We start from the raw sequence: 19,780 nt of genomic DNA, 5'->3' as shown, positions 1-19,780 counted from the left end.
TTAAAGAAATGCTTCAGATTCCTCGAACGGTTACCCGACACGAGTTTGAAAAGGTACACAATTTTATTCCGCCCAGTGCGACTGTCATTTAAAATCGTTGCTCGCCGATGGGTCCTTGAAACAGTCAATCCCGTGTTTCAGTAAGACTAACTCGAATCGGTGAATACACTGTCGATCTCAACTTTGTGAGCGGAGATGTAGACTCGGTAGCTCTTCATGAAAGGCTTATCGCCAGTGACGTAATTTGCTTACTTTAGACAGAATACCTCAATTCTGAGCCTATCCGGGCGAACTTTCAAGATATCTGTCACGGGAGATATAATAAATTGAAAAACATGTCAGAGGAAAGTATGTGGTCAGTTATCTTCACTTGATGTATGACTGTATGCTACCGATTTTCTTCGAAACATGTGTAAATACATCCCAAGCAACCAGAAGTTCTCATAATACTTAAAAAGCGCACTATAAAGTTCACACAAAGTTCCTAGAGAGCTTTCAAGCTGCTTAAGCTTTAATGGAACATGAAAGCTGCTTAAGCCGCTATTAGAAAAAAAAAAAAGCAAAATTACTTAAAACGAGAAGCTTATGCAGCTCCCTTATACGAACTTTTGGTTTCTTGAAATTTGTCAGCAATAAAGCATCTTTATTTTGCTCGCATGTGAAAAAAGATGGGTAGTACATAATCGGAATTCCGTTATGGAACTTGGACTAGTGATTTAAATATAATAATTGTCTCCTAAATATACTGGGTTTGATATACAAATATAGCACATGGAAAAAGTGCCTGTGCAAATTTTGTACTCAGTCAAAAACGAGCATTAGCACCTTGAAAAGTTCAGTTTGGCCTTACTAGTTTTTGTGAGCATATTTTGGGGGCCACGAAGGAGTTAACAATTTATTAACTTCTTCTGACAAAGTCGGATTGACTCGCAGCCTTAGATAACATTTTTGACCATTAAGTTATCCTTTTTATTTTCTCTTCAAGTGGTAATCTGATGCATGCAGTGTCACCTGGCGGTGGAAATGTGATCTAGTAGGTTTTCTCCTTGTAAATTGTCTAAGAACCCTATACCAATTTCATGAACGTTTGTCCGGTATCTAGACTTGTCCGATATGCAAATACAGGTAACTGAAACTCAATCAGGAAAGTGTGGAGACTAGACTGCCCAGAAAAATAATGAATTTTTGAAAACTCAATCGGCTCACCCCTGATTCGATTCCTAGTCCCACCAGGAGTACTTGCACCAAATTTGAAACAAATCGGACAAGTCTAGCTACCGGACCAACGTCCCTGAAGTTTGTATGGGATTTTTCGACAATTTATATTGAGAAAACCCACTAACTCGTATTTTTGCCGCTAGGTGGCACTGTATGTATCGTATTATCACTGTAAGTGAAAATAAGCAAGATAATTTAATTATCTACAACTTTGTCGAAGACTGCTATTCAATCCGGCATTGTTAAAGGAAGTTATTAAACTTTTAGTGAAATGATATCTGAGTCAGTTTTGCATGGGGCGTAGCAGTACATGGTTGTGTATAAGAATTCTTATTTTGCACGGACTTCGAAATCGTATCAAAGTTTTGGGATGCCAATTCCATCGAACTACATATTTAATTTGGTAGCATTCTAGAGTTCAAAATAATTCACCAAGAACGCTCTACTACTGAACCCATATCAGACAACACATATTTTGCTTGTTTAATTGATTGTATTTTTGTGCTTCCGATTCCCCGAATTTGACTTTACCATTAGCCAATTTCCACATATTTTCTGGTCGGATTGCAAGCGCAAAAAAATCGTATATTGCGCGCGGTAACCTAGCCCACCGATTGTTGACTGCTTTAATTTGATTGCTTTGCAATAACCTTGTTTTAAAGCGCCGCATTCCAACATTTCCGTTTATTGATCAATTTGGCATGACTTATTTACTTGATTGGAAGTTTGTTCGAAAGTAGTTCCGAAAAGCATCCCTATCCTACAATTACTGACTATAAATAACCCAAGTCCGTACGTGCAAAAATGTAGATTTATCATCGAATCGAATACCTGCAGCAGCAACTATCGAAGGGATGTTTCATTAATTACACTTCACCCATGCATGGCACTTTGCTAGGAGAGGAATTTTCCCAGAACGTGATTCTCCCTGAAAACTCTTTTCCAACCTCATAACCGTTCTCGTTATCCTTCCGCATCATCGCTGATCCCACCACCAGCATCAGCAGTGTGGTGGAGTGTAAGGGGGGAAATTGCAGCATTCCAATAAATTGTATCCCATAAAAACTCATTCCTCTTTATATAGCAGACTCCGGCTACTCTGAACCGATTACTTTACGAAAGGTCCCTTTTTAACCCCAATTCAAACGGACCCTCTTAAGCGCACACATACATATACACACATACTCACAAACATGTAGCAAAAGTTCTCATGTTCCAGTTTTTCCCTCCTCTCCCCAATGGCAGAGCGCGTGCTTCCAATATTTCAAGCCTTACTAAGCCTGATATATTATTGCATGGCAGCGTATCAGACTCCTTCTCAGGGGGTTGTTATCCAGCTTTTTCCGTTTACTCCATGCTGCAGCTAGCAGGATGCTCCAACTGTGTACTGGAGGATAGGGAAAAAAACAGATAAAAATATCTGGGCGAGTGTATGCACAACTTAAGGTAGGCATTCCAGTGAAACTTCGCACTGTTTACATCACACCGCAGGTACGTCTGTTAACCAGCCAGAAGTGGTGGTGCTGGTTTAAGAGAAGACTTTCCGAGCGCTTACGGCTTACAGGTTCCGGAAATCCCCAGATTTTTTCTTGCTTGAGATGCGATAAGTAGCATTGAATTGGGGCCGACCGGGAGTTGTTATCATGGCGAAGAATTTGGCAAGATAAGAGTGTTAAATTGTCATATTAGGTTGGGCTGGTAGCCAAACCGGCTTCAGTATGCTCGAAATGTTTTCCTATTTAGGCTGCGATCAAAGGAGTGGCCTGGTTTAAAAGGACAAATAGTATATGTTCTTCGCGATTTTGTTTTCACTTGGATACGTAAGTTCAAACACGGTCGTTGCTCGCGTTCGATTGCGGTGTTGCGAATATGGAAGTTCTCGCTAGCAGTATTAAAGTGAGCCATGAATCTCTGAATCCCCTATAAAAATTAAAGTTTGTCTTGACGGATTATTGAAGCAGAATTGAAACATACACACTTAGAAAAAATGAAAATTACATTTGACGTAAATAACACTGCGACGTATTTTCCCTATCTCAGTATTCTTTATCTCGATAACCCTCTCTATCTCGATTATTTCGTGTGCCCTTTCAGATTGGCCGTATCTCGATATTTTTTTCTATCTCGTTATCACCCGGGATATTATTACGCGCATCCGACAACAATGATGCGTTAAAAGATTCGAAACCATTCTTATTCACAATGTCCGAAAGAGGTGCTGCGTCATAATGTCCGGGATCTTATGACGCATACTGATATTGGGATACAAGGACGCAGAGGTATTAGGTCATAAAGTATGGGATGATATGACACACTCATAGTTTCGGATATTATGACGCATAGGCACCGCGTCATGATGTCCCAGCTTATAAGGTACCAAAAATGGGTGCATCATAACGTCTGGGACATTGTGGCGAACAAGGGGTGCGCCAATACATCGGAAAACAATTGTGCGCCATAAAGTCTGGGACGTTGTGACGCACATCTGTTTTCAGATGTTATGATACACCCGTTCTGTGTCATAATGTCCCAGACGTTATGACGCCCTGTCGTTTTCAGATTTTATGTCGCAATGGACATCTTGGATACCGTGACGCATTCATAGCGTTGGATATTATGACGCACAATCACAGCGTCACAAGGTCATAAGGTTCTAAAACAGCGAGCGTCATAAAGTCCGGAATACTAAGACGTACAAACGTGACAATAAGATCCGAAAGCAAGAATGTGTCATATGACACAGATCTGTTTTCGGATGTTATGACGCAGCCAGTTCGTCGAGATCGGAAAAAAGTCTGTATGTGTAGGTATGTGTGTGTATGTTTGCATGTGTTTTTATAAGGTTTAAAAAACTTCAAAACAGTGCCTGTAGCCTGGCACTGTGTGCGACTCACGACTCACGACTTACGTTCACTAAAAACACTCCTTGCTCTTTACGCCGTTCTTCCCCACGGAACTACGTCAAGGTATTACTTCTTGGGGGGTTCGTTGTGCTTTCGTCGCACTTCTTTCTTCCGCTCTATCTCGGAGCATCACTCTGTTAAAGAAATGACCCGACCTTTGAGCTTTGATTTAACTCTCGACTCTTCTGTTGTTTCTGTTGTAGTCTCCAACTATTACGTCGCCGTTTACCTCTTGTCCTCATAGAGCCGTTTAGGTTCTGATTCCTTGAGCCATTTAGCTCATGTTTCCGTGAGTCATTCAGCAGCTTTATCACATTGGATAGTCCCCGGCGGTGAACTCATCCTACTCCGACCGATAGTTTCTCGAAGGAGAACTTTCTTCCAACGCCGATACCCGCTTCCTTGAGACATTCAGATCCCAGCTTTATAGAGATCAGCTGGGATATTATCGTACTCCGACTGAGAGTTCCCCGGCAACGGAATTTCTCTCGTTACCGGTGTTTGTTTCGTGAGCCAATTAGCTCCCCTTTTCGTCACGATACTGTCGGGTAGTCCACGGCGGCGAACCTATCCTACCGTGAATTCCCTCGCGGTAGATTGTTCCCGATACTGATGTTCATTTTAGTGAGCCATTTAGCTCCCTACTTTGTCTAATCGGTCTAGTCCCCGGCGGTGGACCTAGTCTACTCAAAAAGCCAGCCAGTAGATGATGAGGTCCATCCAGCAAGCGTAGCTTCCGGTTCACTGGCGCCCCAACGATCCATTGCTAGCTATTCGACATGATCAACTCGGTCTAATCCCCGGCGGTGGATTTAGCCTACTCTCGAGCTACCCGGTAGGGTGTCGAGGTCGGTTCGGCGATTCCGTTGAAGCCTGACGGCCGGTTCGCTGGCGCCCCGATGACCTAAATTCGGTGCTACGTCGCGTATTACTCAATTGGTCCTCGGAAGTGGATCTAGTCTGCACCGTCGGAGAGTTCGCCCGGAAGGTTACCTTAGACCCTCCTCTAACTTCCTCAGATCATGATCTTTAAACGCGTTTTCTGGCTTTTAAGCAGGCAGCCCGGAGGATGCTGAGCCTTTCGTTCCACAGCCTTGCCAGTGCTTCCAATAGGCTCTAACCTCTTAAGTTGATCAGCCTGCTACCCCAATCCAAGACCCAAGTATTAAAGTCCCCTCCTATAACAACTGGCGATCGTCCGACTAACGAGTCGGTTAGTGCGTTTAGCATCCAATTGTACTGCTCTGGTGTTCATTTTGGGGCAGCATAGCTGCTTCAGTCGAATTTACCGTTGATCCTGGCGATCACGAAGCCTTCGTGTGTGTTGTCCACCACCTCTTGGACATGGAAACCGCCCATTACTTGGATTGTCGCCATCCCTGCACTAACCACCACCCAGTTACCATTATCGGGATGAGCACGGTACGGCTCTGCAATAATAGCAACGTCGCACTTCGTTTCTGTTGTTGACTGCCACAAAAGTTGTTGTGCAATGTCGCAATGATTGAGATTAAGCTGGGTTATCTCCATCATCATTTGCTGTCTTTGCCTTTTTGTACACAGGGCATTTGACGCCGCCCGTCGTGTGTTCATTTCCGTCCTCCGGTTTGCAGATCATGCACCTTGGTTGATTCGTGCAGTCTCTAGTAATATGCCCTTTTCATCTGCATTTTCTACACGGTGTAGACCTGTCCGGGCCCTTGCAGTTCCTAGCCAGATGTCCGGGTCCTGCAGTTCGTAGCCTTCAGGTCCAAGCAGCTGAAGCATCGCTCCATCTGCTTGGTAACTCGTGGAACGACTCTATCTTGCTTGTGTCCGTCAACTTGTTGGCAACGGTCACCGGTAGTCGAATGGCCGCCGTTTGAGTGCCTCCATACGATTTCCAAATCGGGATAGTCGCCGGTACTTCTAGTTTGCACTGCTCGATGCACCCTTCAGATCTTTAACGGTCGTTATATTCATTCGACTACGGTTTCCTACGACAGAGCTCTAACGTTCGTTTTGCTGCCCGAGGATTTGGCAACGAGCTCGCGGTAGGTCAAGTTCTTAACGGAAAGATCCTTCTTCAGCTCGAATACCATCTCGTCCTTCTGAGCGTGCTTCGTTTTAACAACAAACTCTCCCAGCTCCTTAAACTCTGGGTCGTCTCTCACTTTCTTGAGACGTAGGACGTCGTATCGTTCACGTCGATGATCAGTGCATCGCCCTTGTATCTCTCTTGAGAAGGCTTCCGTTTTTTTGCTCCTTATGTTCCTTCTTCTTTTCTCTCTTTTCCCTGCTTCGCCTGCTGGCTTCCCATAATGCACCAACCACGGTCCTTCCCAATGTTCCTCTGGTCGCTGCAGCCCTACACCTCGCTCTTCTGCTTTTTCGGGTCCTGTTGCTCCCCTGGCGTGTCCCTCACTCTTTTCACCGAGCGAGTATTGTGGTGACTCTTCGGTATCAGTTTCTGCCATCGCGTATACTTCCATCAGAACTTTTTCGGCTGATTCAGCTCTCAATCAAGAGCACCTTCTGTTCGTGCTCAGTAGCTGTTACGGTCGATTTCATACTCGCACTAGCTGCTTGAATTGGTGTGCACATTGTGCCTGTCCTTCACGAACTCATAGAGCTCGTCGAACTTTTTCTTCACTTCCGTCAAGTACGACTTCCCAAGATGTGAATAATTCTAGGTTTCAAATCGCACAGCAGGGTGAAGAGCGCACGATGAACTTTGCACACAGCCAGGAAACGGGTACAAATTGTACTGGCACCATAAAAATTAGTACACGGCTTAACTGTGTGTAGATTAATACCACTACTGTTGAATATCCATAGCGGTTACCGTTTATTGTATCGCCCGGACGTTATAGTCTTGATGTTGCACGTTTGACATGCAAGCTATAAATGATTCAAACGAACACGTGGCAACTTTATTTTTAAACTCTCCGTATTTGACGGCTCTGCTCGGAATAGACTGACGCATATATGAAACAGGTCTCGTTTTTCGAGAGCTATTCATATTTTACGGGGTTTTCGATACTGCACTACTAAATTAAATAATATAGCAATAAAACATAATTTCAGTTAATTCCGAATTGTTTTGATGAAAAAAGGCGTAAATCCATCCATAATTAACGGAGATATGAGCGTTCAAAATAGTGGCACAAGAACGTCGCATCGATAGATTTTAGGTTTTAGAATGACACGTAAACTCAGATAGAATAGTTATGAAAACGCGAAAATTTAAGTATTTATTATTGTTCTATGCATTCGGTGATCAAAATAATGAACAAAGTGATGCGTTAAGATTTGAAATGGAGCAGGTTTTATGACAAATGTAGGTACACTAAAGTTTTTTCACAAGGTTTTTTGCACGGTTTTTTACACCGCTTTTTCACACGATTTTCACGGGTTTTCGCAAAAGAATTCTAGGTCCTTTTAAAGGCACAAGATAGACGATTTATCATCTTGCGCGGATTTCGTAATCAACACAGTTTCTGCTTTAATTCCAAGACCTTTAGAATGCATAGATTTTGAATTTTTGGAAACGTGGAAAAGACTATCTTGAAGATTCCTTCTGGCACACACATCAACAATCTGGTTGCTTTTGGAACAGTATTAACAAGTAAACGCCAAATGTCCATGTCTGAGGCCATTTTGGAAACCAAAATGGCGTCTTCCGGTTCAGTGGAATTCTCTAAAACCCAATCAACATGGGTATTTTTGGTACGGGATTGATGAGTGGACGTCAGATATCGATGTTTAAGGTCATTTTGAAAACCAAGATGGCGACTTCTGGTTGAGTGGAATTCTCTAAAACGCCATAAATACGGGTATTTTTGGAACGGGATTTTATTTTAGATGCCAAGATGGCCTCAGTCATCTCCATTTGCAATACCAAGATGGCAACTTTCGATATCTTCTATAACCCAGTCAGTATGCATATTTTCAGAGCGGGCCTAATGAGCGCATGATATAGATCAATGTGTGAGACCATTTTGAAATACAAAATAGCGACTATAGGCTTAGCGATACTCTGCATAACTCAGACAACGTGGAGTGTTTTGGAACTTTATTGACAAATATGCAGTGCCTCAAACATCGATATCTGGCATCGTCAGGCCCGTAATGATATTGTTTTGTAATTTAATGTAAACATCCGTCAGCAGCATTTAACTTTAATTTAATTTATAATGTGGATCCCTTAACAGGAAATCTATTTCCACTGGGATTCCACCTTAATTAATTATCTTAACCTAATTGCACATCAATAAATGTCTGTCTCAGCTCAGTTTGTTTTATTTGTTTTGTTTTTTTTTTATTGCCATTGTGCATGGGCTGAGACAAGTTGCGTCCACAAACCAGGGGGCTCTTGTATGAGTTCTTTGGTGTGGGAGAGTGTGGTGGGCAATTTAAAAAAAAGAGAGAGAGGAACACCCATATTAATTGGGTTTTAAAGAATTCCACTGAGCCGTAAGTTCAAAATGGCCTCAGACATCGATATCTGGCGTCTATTCATCAAGCCCGTTCCAAAAATACCCATATTGATGGGTTTTAGAGAATTCCACTGAACCGGAAGTCGCCATCTTGGTTTTCAAAATGGCCACAGACATTGATATCTGGCGTCCACTCGTCAAGCCCGTTTAAAAACTACATATATTGATAAAGTTTTAGAAAATTCCGTGAAGCCGTAAGTCGTCATCTTGATTTTTAAAATGGTCTCAGGCATCCATATTTGGCATCTACTCGTTAATACTGCTCCGAAAACAACCATATTGTTGAAGCGCGGGCCAAAAGGAAACCTCAAGATCCGACGTTTCCACTTTTCCAAAACTCTTCAAAGAAATTAGAATAAAAATAGAAGCCATTTACCTTCAAAAGGAAATTTTTGATAAAACTCCGAAATAACCCCTTTTCCTAAATGCGTCTAAGTCTTTGCATTGAATGTAACGCGTTTTTTGCACGGTTTTTGGAATTACGGCGGTTTTCTTTTGCGCTATTTTCCTTATTAACACGGTTTTTGCCTTTCTCATATAGAAAGGTTATGCAATCACTTTGAAAATCGACTACCTAATCCTGACCCGGAGGGCCGAGTGTCATATGCCATAAGATTCAGTTCGTCGAGATCGGAAAATGCACGTGTGTGCATGTGTGTATGTCGAAAAAATGTTTCGCAGAGATGGCTGGACCTATTTGCACAAACTTAATCGTAAATAGAAGGCGCAACCTTCCCATCGGCTGCTATTGATTTGTTTATTGATTGGATTTCCGGTTCAAATGAACGCCTAAATCAAAACTTATTACAGATTCGAAAAGTAGATAAAATTTCACTAAAGATTTAATAATCATAAACTGAATATACTGGAAGAGGATTGTTTTATGATCGATAATGTAACGTGACGTTACAACGCGTCACAAATTAGAACTTTCAACGTATTTCTATAAAAGTCAAAATATCTGCTCTATAAGATTTTTTATCAAGAACAAATCTTCTATGATGTATTTCTAAATAGCATAAGAATAACTATATGTCATTAAATATATTTTTTATTGTTTTGTTTCTTATTAAGCATCTTCGAACTTTCGTGACGTTACAACGCTCCTTTCTGAGAAAAGCGATATCTCATTGCGTTGTAACGTCACGAAAATCTTCAACAATTCTAAAACTCTGTAAGTTACGCTGGTGCTATTGTTTTAAGTAGATTTTAAATATTTATCAAATTTAGCCATGATTTAATGATAATTAACTCGAATACCAATATGGGGTTGTTGAAAAATCACGATACAGTTTATTTTTTGATTGTAGCAGAAATAATTGATCAAACCAAGAATTTTTTATTCCATATATTGTTGTGGATAGATTTGAGCCACTTGACACATTTATTTATTTGACACGGCTCAATACGGTAGTTTAACGGAGCCAAAATAGCAGCTTTTATCACATATTTCACAAACAAAAATAAATTGGCAGTATTGCTTTCTTTAATTTGGTAAGGAATCAGGTTCCCGATCCGAGTTTATAGCATGATATTTGTATTGTTGAGCGTAAGCAAGAGGATTTAAATGACAAAGCGAGTACAATTTAAGCGCCAGACAATCGACAATGCTAAGTACTCTGAAATATTGTATATATAATAGTTACAAAGATTCAGAGAAATAGAATACGTCACATCGCCGTGATGTTACTAAAGAATGTGTTACATCCAATCGTCTATTCGACGGGATTTTAAATGTCTGCAAACACCAATAAACATCCTTCATCTATCTTTTTTGTGCTCATTTGAGATGAGCCAAAGCCTTTTTATCTGACTCTAAGCAATTGAGACGATTTAGTGCGGTCACCCAGATAGGTCTCTGTAGACCTAATTATGTTTTTGCAACCTCCCGTAAATTCGGATAGATACCCGTCTATATTGGATTTAATACGTCAGGTATTTCGATTATTTAGCTTTTTCGACGATGTATTTCGGCTTGTAACGGAAGAATTGGTTAGTTACTAACTGACGGCACGTGCGACTACAACAGAGGTTGCGGACAACCTTATAACGGGCGTCTCGTCAATGATGGCGAAGTGTAGAATGGTTGATTACTGTGAGGAAAGATATGTTCAGGGAACGCATTATTATTCATGGCTTAATACTAACCCGAGAACAAAGTTCAAAAATTCCATCGCATGTCCTGGACTACGTTGCTGTTAGCGTAATTGCATCGGAACGTGCCATATGACCGGCGCCCAGGAGAGTACAGCGTAGGTGGACTTTTAAAAGAAATATAATGTGACGTTGCTCAACCGTTTATTAAAAATACCTTCTCCAGGGCATTCAAGTGTTGTAGATCACATCTTACATAAAATTTCGTTTATTTTCAAAATCTATAATTAGATTTTATAAAGGAGCTCATTTGAAAAAGTTATAACAGATTTATAGAATGAAGGTTAGTCAAATCGTTGTAACGCCACGAACGAATGTGTCCATGGTGTATAACCCCTTAAGCACTTAAGGATATACATTCTGAAGTTATGAATATCCCGCTAGTATAATTTCCTGTTCAAGAAACAACTTGAAAGCGTTTAAATAAACCATACGAAGTAACATTTGACACTACATCTGATAAATCATTCAAGCGGCTGATAAAAGTTGAATTTAGTGACGTTACAACGCAAAGTGTATTCTGTTGTAACTTTAGTTCCGCACATCCAATAAAAGAAATTGTAAGCTTTTTAGAAAAGTATTTTTAAATACAAAGAGAATCCGGAATATAAATCAGAACAAAATTTTAGCTTTTTAATAAAATTAAAAAATAGGCATTTTTCGCGACGTTACAACGCATAAACAATCAAAACTTCTACTAGTTCAAAAAGTATTAGTGGTCAAATCAAGGAAAAAATCTTTCTAGTTTTATTGCTCTATACTCAATAACGAACAAATTCCTTTGAACAGATAAAAATTTCTATAATAGTTTCATGAAATAGAGCTTTTTTTAGAAGTCAATAATTCAGGAATTATTTTCCGTGAAATTCAACTTCATTCTCTAAATATTTTTCAACTATTTGTCGAAATGCCAATAGTTGAATTACATAACTTTTCAATGGTTTAAACACTGCCGAATCTAGGAAAAAATATTGTGATATCAAAATAAGACAAAACAAAAACGTCCTTCTGGTGTACAAGCCCGCGGAATGTGTCAACTGAACTGAAAAATACTTTCGTAAAAGGAAAATTTCAAAATCAAATTTGTATTTTTGATGCCAAATGACTTAAAAATACATAAAACGTCGAGATTTGATTTCGAAAAAAAATTTAACCAGCGATTGACTTTTTTTGGGATTTGGCACATTTTTGCCTTTCTCATATAGAAAGGTTATGCAATCACTCGTAAAATCGTCAACCTATTTATTTTTACTTATGTAGGTGTTCTGCATTTTAACAGGGGCGTAGCTTGGGGTATGCGATGAGGGGTTGCCTCCCCACATCACACACCACTTTTCGTGAAACCCCCTCCCTCCCATCAAATCCCCACCTGCAAGCCACTCCACCCATAAAGCCACCTCCTTTCAAAGCGCCTCATCAGATCCTACTCAAACGATCACCTCATGCACGCTCTCTCATCCTAATAACCTTCAACTAGTAGGCATACCAAGATAGGCTGAGGGGGTGGTTCGGTTGTGGGTTATATATCCCCTTCACACACACACACACACCCGCATGATAAAATAAGTTTACCGAAAGACGAACATTGAGCTAATGCTAATTGAGCTTATTAAATATTATGCGAACCCTTCGGACCCTCCTCCTGAATCCGCCGCTGGTTTCAAGTATGACTAATTTTGCTTTGTGCTCTGCACGAGCAAAGCAATTTTCTCCTTAATGAAAGAAAAATAGTTTAGTAAATTGCGCATTCCATGAAGTTTTTCGAGCATATTTTAAAATTTTTCAAACAACGAGCTGTTAAGGGTTGCATCAGGCTTGCCAACGTTGTCGCCTAACGGTGGAATGTGTAAAGCAGAAGGATAAAACATCAACCTTTTTTACAGCACATTACCAATTTGTTTGAAATTTATGTTTAAAATTGCTCCCATTTTTATGTTCATAGCACTTAAAAAATACATTTCAGTTTGAACGCTGCCGTCGTTTAATATTTTATCAGGATAATCCCCGAACCGTCCTTCCACTGCTATAGTTTTACCGATAGCTATCAGTAAAACGTTAATCAGGATCGATTAGGAAATATTGGAGCCCACGGATACCAGCCTGGGCAGACCAACCCTCGCATAAATTCACTCAATTGAGCAACCTCCGAACCGGACCGGGGTCCCATCAAGCCTCCATCTTCTGAGTGGTTGGATGAAAATTCCTCGTAACACATTAAACGCGAGCAAGACGCTGACGCTGGCCAAGCACACCGGCACCGGCCGGAAACATTCCGAACCGTCTCGGCAAACGCGAAACGCATACTTATGGTAATGGGATCGGACATCGATTGCCTGCAAGGTTGAGATGCGCATCAAGCATTTCTTTTTAGTCTTCATCGAAGCAACACAAGAGTTTCGAAGCACGATTGTGAAGAGGAAAAGCACAATTTTCCCAGACCGATTACTTAAATTTTAGGCACCCAACATCATACATTTTAAAGGCCGTCAAGGTTTTTACCGTCATCTAGCATTTAGTAATGGTTTTGATGAAGAATGAAACGGTGTAACGAGTTGGACAATATTTTAAAAGTACATAACTATAATACCAACTATGAGATTTTTTTTCAATATTCAGTTTTGAGTTACCAGTTTTCCGATTTCAATTTTCTGTGCTCAGTTTCAGTTTCCCACCTTATCACCTAAGAATTTATCTCACATTTTCCATTCTTGTTTTTCTTTCATTCCAGTGCATCAAAATATTCAGCATCCACACCCAATTGTCATGCTGCTCGCATGAGTAACGTCGAGCCCAGAGCGGAACAACATACCACAGCTCGTCTGTTCGTGACACAATTTCCACGTACTCTTTTTCAACCATCCAGCCCAACCAGAATAACATCATCTCCAGGGTGAAATTATTCTTACATGTGAAAAAAAGCAACCAGCACCGTGTGTCATACACGGATTCCAGATATTCCAACCCACTGTTAAAGGGACCGCCATCCACACACAACAACTAGACATAGCAGAAGAACAAGAGCAGAGGAATTCTTTGACGAGGTGAGGATTTTTTCACTCCCCTCACGGCACTCTTGCGCCACACGACAGTCAGATGCTCTGAAAGGTATGAGTTATAGTATGGGAAAATATTAATAGCACCGATGGTCGTCACACCCGTCAGAAAGCACATTAATTTCCACCAAGCTGACTGTTGAGTAGGACCTGTGCCTTTGCGAACTAGATTGCTGTCGGTCGCTGGCGGGTTCCTCCCAGGATCTGTCAGGACCCCTGAGGGGAAAAAAATTCCAGTGTCTTGGACTAGAAGCGAAGCGAAAAAAGAACTACCGAAGAAGAAGGATATTAAAGCTTCCGCGCGAATCCTTTTCTCACCTTACAAATATCCTTAGGTACGTTCAGCGACAAAAAGGTGCGCTTGTTGGAACTCAGCCAATGTGATTTAAGCTGAAAGCGGAAGAAAATTTAAATTACCTAACACCGTGTAATGATAAGTGATTATTAAGTGAACGATCTCAGATAACACGCTTCTTTCTGGCCCGGCTCTGGGTTGCATCGCTGAAAAGAAGGCCAAACGACTGCTGATAGCGGGAAATAAATTGCTTTTCGCAGTACCAAGCCCCGGCCGCTGGTTGGCTTTGCAAACGAAGAAAAATCGCGGGTTTTCATCGTACTCCGTGTATGTGTTTGTAAACGCCAAGGAGGGATATCTGAGCCTGGCAGTCATCACCGCTCGAAGAAAGGCTAATAAAAGAAAAAAAAGTTCGTACAAAAGCAGTGCAAGAAAAATAAATTAAAAATCATATTCATTGATAAATTACACTTTGTGTTCCGTTGAGCCTCCTCGGTGTTGAGTGCAGCTCAAGTGAAGGTGGGATAAAACTTATTCGCTGACCCAGTTGAAGCCGGTGTAAATAGATAAGGACTTAGTTGCGGAAGAAGAAATACGAGTGGTTTTGCATTTCTACTCGAAACAGATGCATCGGATGTCGGATATAATCAAGTAAAAGGTAGGCTTATTTAGCTTAGCTTGTGGTCATTCAACAATTCACTTCACTTTACACAATGATTGAAGACGGTTCGGTGCACGATTGAATACTATCCGGTTAACTCTTTCATGTCCATCTTTTTTCTAGTGCATATAGGGTTCTAAATCTATTTTTTCTTAAAACTGTTCAAGGTACACAAAACTTTGTTTTGATCAAAATAGGTGTTTCTATCGCAGTTATAGAAGCTACTGGAATTTAACCTTTCGATGCTCAATGTAGAATATTCAAAATAGTGCAATTGGACTATACACTGTTTTAGTCCTTTCCGATGCAGATAAAAATTGCGTAGTCGTACTTTTCTATTATTTTCCTGTACGCACGTCAAAGATCCGAGGTCATGTGGTTAAAACCATTGTCAAATAAGACCGATAGTGCAAAACAACCTCTGACGAAATTTTACATTCTGCGACATATGTGAGAGGAGGAGTAAGCTAGAATACGACGTAAAATGTTTTACTGAAAAAATATATTTTAAAAAAAATCGTTATATACTGGGAAAGAGGCAGCAAAATATTTCTGAAATTTTGTGACAGACTGCGAAGTCAGTAGTGGACAGCTTTTACATTTCGTAATTTATGAATGGTCCCCAAGTAGAGTCGGTGGATCTCTTCAATTTAAAGTAAATACAAAATAGTTGTTCATCTTTTGCGCCCAAAAATCCTATTAAATATTATCAGCGTTGTAAATTAAAGACTGGGTGGTGCAGGGTTATAAAAATAGGGGAAGCCCTATTCGGACCTACTTAAGCAAATCGACATTTAAGGTGAATAAATTTAAAAAAAAAATTACTGGTCGAAGGTCCTAATTATTAGTTTGAAACCTCAGCTACATTTTGGTGCCATAAAAGGTTCATTAGCACCACTCAATGGCAGCGCTAGGCGACGATTTGCAAACCTTTACGTTTTTTCCAATGTCTGGGTAATTCGAACCTCCCTACGGGGCAATTCAGACCGTCATTTTTCTTTAATTTTTTTATAATGGAATTATATTTACCTATATTTCAAAAATTCTTATAACTTTAAAAAGAAAAAAGTTAAGTAGTTGGTGTTTTAAAGCAAATTATGCGCCCTAAAATAATCTTCGAATTGTCCAAAGGGCACTTTAACGTGAAATAAAAACTTCAAAGATTATAGAAATAAAACCGTTTTTTTAAGGAACACCCTAAAGCTTACATTTGAATTTGTCGTGCAATGGAAAATATAAAAGCTAGAGCTTGCATATCTTCAGCAAATTTGTCAAAAATGTGTTGCTCTACAACTTCATCGAAGACAGTAAAGCTCTATCTCAAACCGTTAAAAAGTTCTATTTTAAATATTGCTAAATTTAGAACCACCCTATCGGTTTAAACAAAAAGAAGGGCCTTGCAAAGTACAACAACTTTGCCAAACATGTTGTAAGGCTAAGTCATTTAATTTTTGCAAAAAGTTAAAATTCCTACTAAATTCGCATTCTGGACCACTGTGCAGTGGGGGTAATTCGGACCTCCTCGAATTCTCACAAAAAAACAAAACTTTCTGACTTTCGTACATATTCGTAAAACCGCTATTCTGAAGCATTAATTTTGGGAGATGAATGTGATTCTTTGTTCTTTGTAGAAAGGAGATACAACGTGTTTCATTTTTTGGTCATCCTCAAAACAAAAATCATTATAATGGTAAAACCGTGATGAAAGCAATAAACAAAAGTGAGAAAAATAAAAGGTAAGTGGTTTGGAAAGCTTGAGGCTTGTATTAAATGGAATGATTTTTGTTTGGGTGAAAACAGAGATATTTTCGAGACGCTCACCACTTCTGTGCGAAATGAGCCTACGGGGCTATTTTTTATATTCGGACCCCCTATTCCGTCAACCACCGTTCAGCGGCTTGCAGCTGCGCACACCATTGCACACGCCACAGCAAAGAAAATATATGGGCCGCCAGTCGACTGCTGTGACTTACCGGTTTATGTTTTTGTAAAGCAATTTTTTTTTTGCTTCTTAAGAAGTGTCTCTTATAAATTTAGAATAACGGTTATAGGGTGTTCCTTAAAAAAACGGTTTTATTTCTATAACTTTTGAAGTTTTTATTTCACGTTAAAGTGGACAATTCGAAGATTATTTTAGGGCGCATAATTTGCTTTAAAACACCAACTACTTAACTTTTTTCTTTTTAAAGTTATAAGAATTTTTATATAAACAATATAACTTTTTCGATTAGAATAATCTTCGATTCGGGCACTGAACATTAAATACTGTTGCTTTCATATGAAATAGCATGCTTTGTAGTATAGATCACCAAAAATGGCAAATACGATATTTTTTATATCTTGCAATATTTACTCAAAAAATAGTATATTTTTAGTAAAAAGTATGTATAACTTTCTAATGAGCGAAGCTAGAGGTTCAATATAATAAGATAAATTGTTCTCCTTCTAAATATCTGAAAGTATTTCTAAAGTGATCTTAATGAAAAATCAAAACTGCAAAAGTTATACAAAGAAAACCATTTTTTAAGAAACACCCTAATCTTTTTTTTGGTAAATTTCTTGTAAAATGAGAAGTACACGACATAGAGTTTCAGTGTCTTCGACAAAGTTTTTTTAAAATTTTATTTTCTTAAATTTTCTGGAAGACAGCGAAACTCTATCTCGAACCATTAAAAAGTTAATTTTCTGATTTAAAAAAAAATTAGAACCACCCTACCCATTATTTAAAATAATAGAAAAGTATTGTCAAGTAAAATATTTTATCATGAAAACGAAACTACATTTTTTTATATTGTCCACCGTGAAAGTAATTTAAACATATTACAAAGAGTCAATTCATGAAAAACCAAATTTTCAATATTCAGTTTTCATTTTTTTCCAAACTATCCTTCAGATGTTTTTCAGAGTTTTTGAAGACGAACATTTTCTTCTAATACATCAAAACTCTAGCTTTTATTGTTCAGAAGATATAAGTACTTAATTTTTCAAAAATAGATTTTTAAATCAATTTTATGAAATTTTAAAAAATATCGTTTTCGTAATTTTTTGCTCAAATATAACTCTAATCATGATCTTATTTATAGTTCAAACAAATTAAACAAATTAAAATTATCTTTTATTTTCCCCAAATGAGTGATATTGTTATTCCAACCCCATTTTTGGCGAAAAAGTGCTCATAACTTTTCAACGTAAATAGCTAGATATATGGAGCCATGAAACAAATTATTCGCCTTGAAACAATCTTTAAGTTGTCTGAAGACTGCTTCCGATTTAAATGAATACAGCGAAAGTAATTTGAATAAAACTGTATGTCTAAGAAACACCCTAAGTTACGACTTTACATTTGTTGTAAAATAAAAAGTATAACAGATAGAGCTGACATGTCTTCAGCAAACTTTTCCAAAATTTGTCGTTCTACAACTTCGCTGAAAGTCGTTTGGCTCTATCCAGAATGATTAAAAAGTTAATTTTTTAATCTTGGTAAAATTAGAACCACCCTAACTGTTGTTTTAACAAAAAGAGGGGGTTCACAAACTACGAAAACATCTCCAAAGACTTAATAAGGCTAAGTTGTTTAGTTTTAGTAAAATCTCAAAATTCCTGCTAAATTTGCATTCTGGACCACTGTGCACTGTCGTGATAGCCCCGGGTCCCCCTATAATTATTAATTTACATTTTAACGACATTCAATTAGCTAGAGATTACTGGGTAGGGATCTGTTTACTTCACATCCTTGCTCTCACTTGAGTACTGTGGCTCTAATTTTCATTACTTTCCTTACGCAGTAATCTCTAGCTAATAGAATGTGGTTAAAATGTAAAAAAGAAAATGTGACTAACATAGTCGAAATGAAAAAGGAAAAAATAAAATTATTGATTTGTCCAGTTTATGACTTGAGAAGGCCGAACATGTACTAACTGAAAACTGAATGAAATTTTGATGGATTCCAATGGAAAACAATTCTGAAATAAAAGCAACTGCCAAAGTCCTTATACAGGAAGGTCCTAGCATGCGTCAAAACGAAAACTACCTCTGTGCTCGTATGTGTGACAGTTTCAGTTTGCTTACTAAATAATTTGCTTCGCGATAAATGACGAAGCCTACGCCAAGACCGGTAACTGTCGACTGTTTGTACAGAAATCTTTTTGCGTCAATTTCAAATTTGCCAATCTAGAGCAAGCACGAAATGAAGGAAAAGTCGAAATTTACCCAGATATTTCTAATCTGACAGGTGATTTGCGGATATGCTGGTATTAGAGCTCTCTAAATGGCTTCTAGAATGAAAAGCTGTGCGATATATAAAATAGAGAAGTAGGTAGAATTGTAAGGGTAAATAAAATAAGGGCAAAAAAATCAATACAACTCGAATCTATAAATAGAGATGAGCAGCAAAATAACCAGCAGTGCAATAATTGCAAAGCAGTTTACCGTTTGAATTGCTTTGAGCATTATTGATCGATGTTTAGCGTTAAAATCATCTATTATGAAGTCGATGAATTCTGACCGATTTCTTGCAAGATTTTGCAAGTCACCTTTCCAGAAAATAATTTGTTGACCAGTGAACTGTAAAGTCAAATACGCTGCAGCAATCAAAATGATGCCAAGATCGGCTTTAACTTCGATTTCTCGATCACCTTTGTGTCATGAGACGGGAGGACGCAATGTGTGATCATGCGATTAACCGCTGTTGCGATTCCTCTGCCGAATCCAACAATTCGATCGAATCGATAAATAACAAAATTAGAGTTACTTTTCATTTTAATATTTGCTTTTTAAACATTTTCGATCACAACGGCATTATGTATCCTCGAGAAGTTGAAAAATTCGTCTTCGCACGTTTTTGGTGAGCTTTCTAATTTAATAAATTTAAATGATTATTTGAAGTTAGTATTAAACTTTAACTTCATTACAATTTTTTTTTGCAAATTCCCACCCAGTTCGAAAAATTTCAAACATGTAGGTAGAATTTAGCATTGCCGTCATCAATTGAAACATTGATTTTCGCAAGGAGTTCAAGT

At 38.8% G+C, this 19,780-nt stretch overlaps 1 protein-coding gene across 1 annotated transcript in view; it reads left to right on the top strand.

The window, feature by feature from the left end:
• Positions 1–19,780, top strand: part of LOC131692150 (toll-like receptor Tollo) — a 366,880-nt gene that overhangs the window by 17,142 nt on the left and 329,958 nt on the right. The window contains exon 2 of the mRNA XM_058979029.1: positions 13,482–14,759. The gene's annotated coding sequence lies outside the window, so the exon portion shown is untranslated. The remainder of the gene's footprint in view (positions 1–13,481; positions 14,760–19,780) is intronic.

This window comes from Topomyia yanbarensis, chromosome 3 (assembly GCF_030247195.1).
Source record: "Topomyia yanbarensis strain Yona2022 chromosome 3, ASM3024719v1, whole genome shotgun sequence".
Lineage (NCBI taxonomy): Eukaryota > Metazoa > Arthropoda > Insecta > Diptera > Culicidae > Topomyia > Topomyia yanbarensis.
The sequence above is the reverse complement of the archived record's forward strand: the minus strand, read 5'-3'. Positions and strand labels throughout refer to the sequence as shown.